The sequence below is a fragment of the Hemitrygon akajei genome, chromosome 2 (genome assembly GCF_048418815.1).
Source record: "Hemitrygon akajei chromosome 2, sHemAka1.3, whole genome shotgun sequence".
Taxonomy (NCBI): Eukaryota; Metazoa; Chordata; class Chondrichthyes; order Myliobatiformes; family Dasyatidae; genus Hemitrygon; species Hemitrygon akajei.
This window is the reverse complement of record NC_133125.1, coordinates 190,165,599-190,174,518: the sequence shown is the minus strand read 5'-3', so window position 1 is coordinate 190,174,518 and position 8,920 is coordinate 190,165,599. Positions and strand designations below refer to the sequence as shown.

General features: G+C 42.7%; 1 long non-coding RNA gene across 1 annotated transcript; it reads left to right on the top strand.

Annotated features, from left to right (window-relative positions):
- The first annotated feature begins 1,007 nt into the window (after positions 1 to 1,007).
- LOC140719229 (uncharacterized) lies at positions 1,008 to 3,891 on the top strand. The gene is made up of 2 exons (XR_012096873.1): positions 1,008 to 1,987; positions 2,790 to 3,891. It is a non-coding gene; the product is annotated as an uncharacterized lncRNA (long non-coding RNA).
- The last annotated feature ends 5,029 nt before the right edge of the window (positions 3,892 to 8,920 follow it).

The window sequence follows — 8,920 nt, the reverse complement described above, 5'->3', positions numbered from 1 at the left end:
CAAAAGGTGTTCTATTGGGGGGAGGTGTTTGTTTTATGTGTACAGAAGGTGTTCTATTGGGGGGAGGTTGTTTTATTTGTAGAGAAGGTGTTCTATTGGGGGTAGTGTGTTTGTTTTTTTTGGACAGAAGGTGTTCTATTGGGGGGAGGGTGTTTGTTTTATTTGAACAGAAGGTGTTCTTTTGGGGGGAGGTGTTGCTTTTATTTGGACAGAAGGTGTTCTATTGGGGGGTGTTTGTTTTATTTGAACAGAAGGTGTTCTATTGGGGGGAGTGTGTTTATTTTTTTTGAACAGAAGTTGTTCTATTGGTGGGAGGGTGTTTTATTTGGAGAGAATGTGTTCTATTGGGGGGAGGGTGTTTGTTTTATTTGAACAGAAGGTGTTCTCTTGGGGGGAGAGGTTTGTTTTATTTGGACAGAAGTTGTTCTTTTGGGGGAGTGTGTGGTTTTATTTGGACAGAATGTGTTCTGATGGGGGGAGGGTGTTTGTTTTATTTGGACAAAAGGTGTTCTATTGGGGGGAGGGTGTTTTATTTGGACTGAAGGTGTTCTATTGGGGGGAGGATGTTTGTTTTATTTGGAGAGAAGGTGTTCTATTGGGGGGAGGGTGTTTTATTTGTAGAGAAGGTGTTCTATTGAGGGTAGGGTGTTTGTTTTATTTGTACAGAAGGTGTTCTATTGGGGGGAGGTGTTTGTTTTATTTGGACAGAAGGTGTTGTATTGGGGGGAGGTGTTTGTTTTATTTGGACAGAAGGTGTTCTATTGGGGGGAGGGTGTTTGTTTTATTTGGACAGAAGGTGTTCTATTGGGGGGAGGGTGTTTGTTTTTTTTGGACAAAAGTTGTTCTATTGGGGGAGGGTGTTTTATTTGGACAGAAGGTGTTCTATTGGGGGGAGGGTGTTTATTTTATATGGGCAGAATGTATTCCATTGGGGGAGGTGTTTCATTTATTTGGACAGAAGGTGTTCTATTGGGGGGGTGTTTGTTTTATTTGGACAGAAGGTGTTCTATTGTGGGGAGGGTGTTTTATTTGGACAGAAGGTGTTCTATTGGGGGAAGGTGTTTGTTTTATTTGGACAGAAGGTGTTCTATTGGGGGAAGGTGTTTGTTTTATTTGGACAGAAGGTGTTCTATTGGGCGAGGGTGTTTTATTTGGAGAGAAGGTGTTGTATTGGGGGGAGTGTGTTTGTTTTATTTGGACAGAAGCTGTTCAATTGGTGGGAGGGTGTTTATTTTATTTGGACAAAAGGTGTTCAATTGGGGGGAGAGTGTTTTATTTGGAGAGAAGGTGTTCTATTGTGGGGAGGGTGTTTGTTTTATTTGGACAGAAGGTGTTCTATTGGGCGAGGGTGTTTTATTTGGAGAGAAGGTGTTCTATTGGGGGAGGGTGTTTTATTTGGACAGAGGATTTTCTATTGGGGGAGGGTCTTTGTTTTATTTGGAGGGAGGATGTTACATTTGGAGGGAGGGTGTTTTATTGGGACTGAGGGTTTTTCATTGGGGGAGGGTTTTTTATTTTGAGTAAGGTTGTTGTATTGGGGTGAGTGTGCTTCAGACTGTGTTTTTGAAGTTCCCCTTGCCAGTTGTTCATCGTATCTGACTATGACAGGTAACCTACGTGGGAGAGCTTTTCAATTGGAAAAGCCATTGCACTGGGACATTTCCACTCTCTCCACCTCAGAGGCCTGGGTCCAGGGGTACGAGTAGTCTAACAACTGGTGGCTTGCTTGTTTGTTGTGGCTGACCATGACTTTTCTGTGCCTTCTCCTGCCCTTTGCTCTCTGTGGAGCTTTGCAGAGCCGCATTCCTGGCCATTGGATCTCCCTGTTGGTCTCATTCACCCGGCCCACTGGAGCTGACTTCACGTGCTAGGACAGGGATGTCCCTATCTCACCGGGCCCGGCGTGAGACCTGCCGGCTACTCTCACCTGGTTCAGCCCTCCTGTCGGAGCAGTGTACCGGGGCGTGGCCGCAGTCACAGGCAGCAGGTGAGAGCTGAGTGTCCAGTGGGGACCATAGGTCATTGAGCTGCCCCAGAATGGACAGGCCATACACCCCATCCCTTAAGGTCTCTCTCTCTCACACAGACACATACACACACACACACACTCTCACTCACTCAGTGGCACCCACAGTGCACGTGGACTCATGCCCTCGTATATCCCGCACACAGACACTCAGTGGCCGATTTCTAAGCTACAGGGGTGGAACTGTTGTAACGCTGCTGTAGCCTATCCACTTCAAGGTTCAATGTGTTGTGCATTTCGACATGCTTTTCTGCACACCACTTATCACAAGTCACGTGCGCTGGCATGTCAGAACCCAATTGCGGAGGAAAGACAAACTCCAGTGTTGAAATGGCAACTGGAGTTCATTCATACGATTTCAGTGGCTCCATGAGAGTAACATTCTCAAAACCAGGACCCCGCGATTAGCACTAATCCGTGTCTACTTAAATAGTACAAGAAACACAGGAATCCCCAATTCTGGCAAAATAGACTGAGCAAGTTTAAACAGAAGTCACCATGAGACAGCATTCCAAAGAGTGAATGGCTTGATTTAAAAAAACAGAAGGAACTGTAAATGATTAATAATTCTCATTGAACAACAATTAACCAATTCAGATGCTCTGCAAGCCTTGGAGCCCGATGGTCTCCGACTCCCCGCACAACTGCAAAAATCTTAGTACACCTCTGTGTAACGCATGGTTATTTCAGTTACTGTTGCCGTCCCATCAGTCTGAGCATTCTCCTCTGTACTCCCTCATTAACAAGATATTTTTGCCCACAGAACTGCTGCTGACTGGATGTCTTCTGTTTCTCGCACCATTCTCTGTAAACCCTAGAGACTTTTATGTGTAAAAATCTCAAGAGATCATCAGTTTCTGAGATACTCAAACCACCCCATCCGGCACCAACAATCATTCCATGGTCCAAGTCACTTAGATCACGTTTCTTCCCTTTTCTGATGTTTGGTCTGAACCTCTGGTCTATCTCTGCTTGTTTTCATGCATTGAGTTGCTGCCATATGAATGGCTAATTAGATATTTACATTAATGAGCAGGTATACTAATAAAGTGCCCTAGAAACCAGCTAGTTTTGTTGCTGTCTTATCACTCACTCCATGCCACGTGAGTGAAAGCTCATACTTGGCTTCCACCATCCTGCACAAGCATTTGGACTGATTGGGAGACTAGACAAATAAATGTATGGTCATGCACGTGGTAGAAGGAATAAAAGTGTTAGACTATTTTCTAAACGGGGAGAAAATTGAAAGATCAGAGCTACAAAAGGCCTTGGAAGTCCTGGTGCAGGATCCTGAAAAGTTAATTTGCAGGTAGATTCAGTGGTGAGGAAGGCAAATGCAATGTTGGAACTCATTTTGAGAGGACTAGGATGTAACGCGGAGGTTCCATAAGGTGTTGGTCAGACCGCGCTTGAAGTATTGTGAGCAGTTTTAAGCCCCTTATTGAAAAGATGTGTAGGGATTGGAGAGAGACCAGAGGAGGTTCATGAGAATGATCTCAGGGATGAAAAGGTGAGCATAATATACATAAATTTTATATATAAATGAATGAAAGAATGAAATTAATTTATTTCGTTCAGTTCAAAACATAACATTTATGACGATGATTTCATAGGACAAAATTACAACATAAAACAGATATTATTTAAAACAGACTGAAAGAGTGTAGGCTGAAGCTACAGCTTATTACGCCTACCCCCTCTTACTTATACAACAACATATTTGGTGCCAATCATCACATCAAAAACACAAAAATTCATAATCTTTTAACACAAAATCCAATTCCAAATATCATTTATTTACATTACTCCCATTCATTTTAAGTCATGTATTTTATATTTGTTCATTAAATAATTTTTTTAAACTTGTTAAGTGTAGTGCATGTTTTTAAATTCTCACTACAACTGTTACGTAGATTCACCCCTCTGACTGAAATACAATGATTTTTTACATTTGTTCTTATCCTATGTTTCCTATAGTGGGGGAGTCTAGGACCAGAGGACACAGATAGAGTGGATGTGGAGAGGATGTTTCTTGTAGTGGGGGAGTCTAGGACCAGAGGGAACAGATAGAGTGGATGTGGAGAGGATGTTTCCTATAGTGGGGGAGTGTAGGACCAGAGGGAACAGATAGAGTAGGAATGGAGAGGATGTTTCCTATAGTGGGGGAGTCTAGGACCAGAGGGCACACCCTCAGAATAGAATAACATCCCTTTATTCTGAACAGAGATGAGAAAGAATTTTCTGAGCCAGAGGGTGGTGGATCTGTAGAATTCATTGCCACAGACAGCTCTGGAGGCCAGGTAATTGAGTATGTTGAAAGCGGAGGTTGATAGGTTTTAGATTAGTCAGGGAGTCACAAGTTTCTAGGAGAAGGCAGGAGAATGAGATGAGAGGGATAATAAATCAGCCATGCTGGTGAGGCCAGAACTAGGAAGATTATACAGTTTAATACATGGATAAGGAGTTGGTGTAGGAGGGAGGGCATAAGATTTTTGGATCACTGGGCTCTCTTCCAGGTAAGATGGGAGGGTTTGCACCTGAACTGGCGGGTGAGTAATAACCTAGTGGGAAGGTTTGCAAATGTTGTACGGTGGGGTTTAAACTAAAGTTGCAGGCAGATGGGAGGCAGACAGAGGAGAGATTGGTAAGACCTCAGACAAAGTTAGCAATTAAAAGGTTGAGCATGGTGTGACTAGTGTCCTGAGCTGCATATACAGTATTTCAATGCAAGAAGTATTGTAGGGAGGGCAGATGACAGTGCTGAAGATGAGGTAGCTGGTTTAAAAACAGAAGAAAGGCTGCTGACAGGGCAAAATTGCAGTCAACAGGATGAGTTGCAATGTAAAGGGTGGACAAAAACAAAAAGAGCCAACACGGGACTGAAGGTGTTGTATTTGAATGTGTGCATTTTACGGAATAAGGTAGATGAACTTGTAGTACAGTTACAGACTGGCAGGTATGAAATGATGTTGCTGGCATCACTGAATCACGGCTGAAAGATGATTATAGCTGGGAGCTTATTGTCCAAGGATACACATTGTCTTGAAAGGACAGGTAGGAAGGCAGAGTGGGTGGCGTTGCTCTGTTGGTGAAAAATGAAATTAAATCATTAGAAAGAGGTGGCATAGGGTCTGAAGGGGTTGAATCATTGTGGATAGAGCTAAGGAACTGAAAGGGTAAAAAGACCCTGAAGGGAGTTGTATACACACCCCCAAACAGTAGTAAGGATGTGGTCTACAGATTACAATAGGAGATGGAAAATGCATGCCAAAAGGGTAATGTTTCACTAGTCTTGGGAGATTTCAATATGCAGGTAGTCTGGAAAAATCAGGTTGGCGCTGGATCCCAAAAGGGGGAATTTCTAGAATGCCTACGAGATGGCTTTTTAAAGCAGCTTGTCATTGAGCCCACAAGAGGATCAGCTATTCAGGATTGGGTGTTGTGCAATGAACTGGACAGTTTAAGGGAAAAGAACCCTTTGGAGAAAGTGATCATAATATGATCAAATTCACCCTGAAATTTGAGAAGGGTGAAGTCAGATGTATCAGTATTACAGTGAAGTAAATTGGAATTACAGAGGCTTGAGAGAAGAATGGCCAGAAATGATTGGAAAAAGAACACTGGCAGGGATGATGGCAGAGCAGCAATGCCTGAGCTTTCTGGAAGTAATTCACAAGGGACAGCATATATACATCCCAAAGAGGAAGAAGTATTCTAAAGGCAAGATGGCACAACTGTAGCTAACAAGAGAGTCAAAGTGAACATAGAAGTCAAACAAGGCAAAATAGAGCAAAAATTAGTGGGAAGTTAGAGGATTGGGAAGCTTTTAAAAATCAACAGGAGACAACTAAAGAAGTTATTAAGTTAAAGATGGAATACGAAAGTAAGCTAGTCAATACTATTAAAGAGGATCCCGAAAGTTTCTTCAGATACATAAAGTGTAAAAGAGAGGCAAGAGGGGATACTGGACTGCAGGAAAAACGATGCTGAAGAGGTAGCAATGGGGGACAATAAAATAGCAGATAAGCTGAATAAGTATTTTGCATATGTCTTCACTGTGGAAGACACTAGTAATATGGTGGAAGTTCCAGGTGTCAGGGGTCATGAAGTGTGAGAAGTTACCATTTCTAGAGAGAACTTTCTTAGAAAACTGAAAGGTCTGAAGGGAGATAAGTCACTTGGACCAGATGGTGTACACCCCAGGGCTCTGGAAGAGGTGGATGAAGAATTGCGGAGGCATTTGTAATGATCTTTCAAGAATCACCAGCTTCTTGAATGGTTCTGGAATATTGGAAAATCAGAAATGTCACTTCACTATTCAAGAAGGGAGAGATGCAGAAGAAAGGGAAAGATAGGCAATTTAGTCTGACCTCAGCTGGGAAGATGTTGGAGTCGATTATTAAGGATGAGGTCTCAAGGTACTTGGAGGCACATGATAAAATAGTCAGCATGGTTTCCTCAAGGGAAAATCTTATCTGACAAATCTTGGAATCCTTTGAATAAATGACAAACAGGATAAACTAAGGAGAATCAGTTGATGTTGTGTACTTGGATTTTCAGAAGGCCTTTGAAAAGGTGCCACACGTGAGGCTGTTTGACAAGCTACTGCAAGATTCTAGCATGGATAAAGCAGTGGCTGATTGGCAGGTGGCAAAGAGTGGAATAAAGGGAGCCTTTTCTGATTGGCTGCCAGTGACTAGTGATGTTCCACAGGGTTAAGTGTTGGGATGGACTTTTTTTTACATTATATGTCAATGATTTGGATGATGGAATTGATGGCTTTGTTAAAAAGTTTGCAGATAATATGAAGATTGGTGGAGGGGCAGGTAGTTTTGAGGAAGCAGAGAGTCTGCAGAAGGACTTAGACAGATTAAGAGAATGGACAAAAGTGGCAAATGTAATACAGTGTCAGGAAGTCTGGTCAAACATGCTAGAAGAATTGAAACGGTTGACTATTTTCTAAATGGAGATAAAATATATTTAAAAAAAACTGAGGCACAAAGGGACTTGGAAGTCCTTGTCCAGGATTTCCTAAAGGTTAATTTTCAGGTTGAATCTGTAATGAGGAAGGCAAATGTAATTTTAACATTCATTTCAAGAGCATGAAAGTAATGTTGACTCTTTATAAAGCACTGGTGAGGCCTCACTTGGAGTATTGTGAGCAGGTTTGGGCCCCTTATCTTCAAAAGGATTGCTGAAATTGGAGCTTCACGAAAACAATTCCAGGATTGAATAGCTTGTCATATGAAGAACGTTTGATGGCTTTAGGGCCAAATTCACTAGAATTCAGAAGAATGAGGGGTGACCTCATTGAAACCTATTGAATGGTGAAAGGCCTTGAGAGTGGATGTGGAGAGGTTGTTTCCCATGGTGGGAGAGTCTAAGACCAGAGGACAGAGCCTCTGCCTGGTGTCAGTGGTCACATAACCAGGACTTCTAACTTGCACCAGCTGTTCATATGATTATTTAGAATCAGAATCAGGTTTATTATCACTGGCATGTGTTGTGAAATTTGTTAACTTAGTAGCAGCAGTTCAATGCAATACAAAGTATAGAAGAAAAAAAAGTAATAACAAATGAATAAGCAAATCTTCCTCAGTATACTTTACACAATGTACATATATTCAATAGATTAAAAATCATGCCAAAAAAACTGTATATTAAAAAAGTGAGTTAGTGTCCAAGGGTTCAATGTCCATTTAGGAATCGGATGGCAGAGGGGAAGGAGCTGTTTGCCACCTGCTCCCATGGCTCCACATGACCCGGATCGTTGGGGAGGAGGTGGGGGCTCAGCAGGGTGACCTGGCCGAGGGTAGGGGTACCTGCCACCTCCTTTGGTAGAGATGACTCTTCACCCTGCCACACACACGTGTATATATACTGTATATTACTGTTCCTTATTCATTACTCCACATGACCATGAGATATGGGAGCAGAGTCATCGTGACCGATCCAATTTTCGTCTCAGCCCCCATCCCCTGCCTTCTCCCCATATCACTTCATACCCTGACCAATCAAAAATCTATCAATCTGCCTTAAGTAAACAAAGAATTGGCTTCCAGCAGCTGCCTGTGGCACTAACCGCTGCACCAGCTCGATACTTGTTGCCACAGTGACACTATGGATTAGAAACATAGAAAACCTACAGCACAATACAGGCCATTCGGCCCACAATGCTGTGCGGAGCATGTACTTACTAAGAAATTACCTAAGGTTACCCATAGCCCTCTTTTTCTAAGATGGAATACCCATCTTTTTAATTACCCATTTTTTCTAAGCTCTGTTTACCTATCCAAGACTTTCTTAGAAGATCATGTCATATCCGCCTCCACCATCGTCGCCAGCAGCCCATTTCACGCACTCACCACTCTCTGCGTAAAAAAAACTTAACCCGACATCTCCTTTGCACCTAATTCCAAGCACCTATAAACTGTGCCCGCTCATGTTAGGTACTTCAGCCCCGTGAAAAAGCCTCTGACTATCCACAGGATCAATGTCTCTCATCATCTTATACACATATATCAGGTCACCTTTCATTCTTCACCACTCCAAGGAAAAAAGACCGAGTTCACTCAACCTATTCTCATAAGGCATGCTCCCCAATCCAGGCAAATTATAAATCTCCTCTGCACCCTCTCTGTAGTTTCCACATCCTTCCTGTAGTGAGGTGACCGGAACTGAGCACTGTACTCCCCCAGGGCCCTATATAGCTGCAACATTACCTCTCGGATCTTAAACTCACTCCCATGGTTGATGAAGGCCAATGCACTGTATGACTTCTTAACCACAGAGTTAACCTGTGCAGCAACTTTGAGCATTCTATGAACTTGGACCCCAAGATCCCTCTGATCCTCCACACTGCCAAGAGTCTTACCATTAATACTATATTTTGCC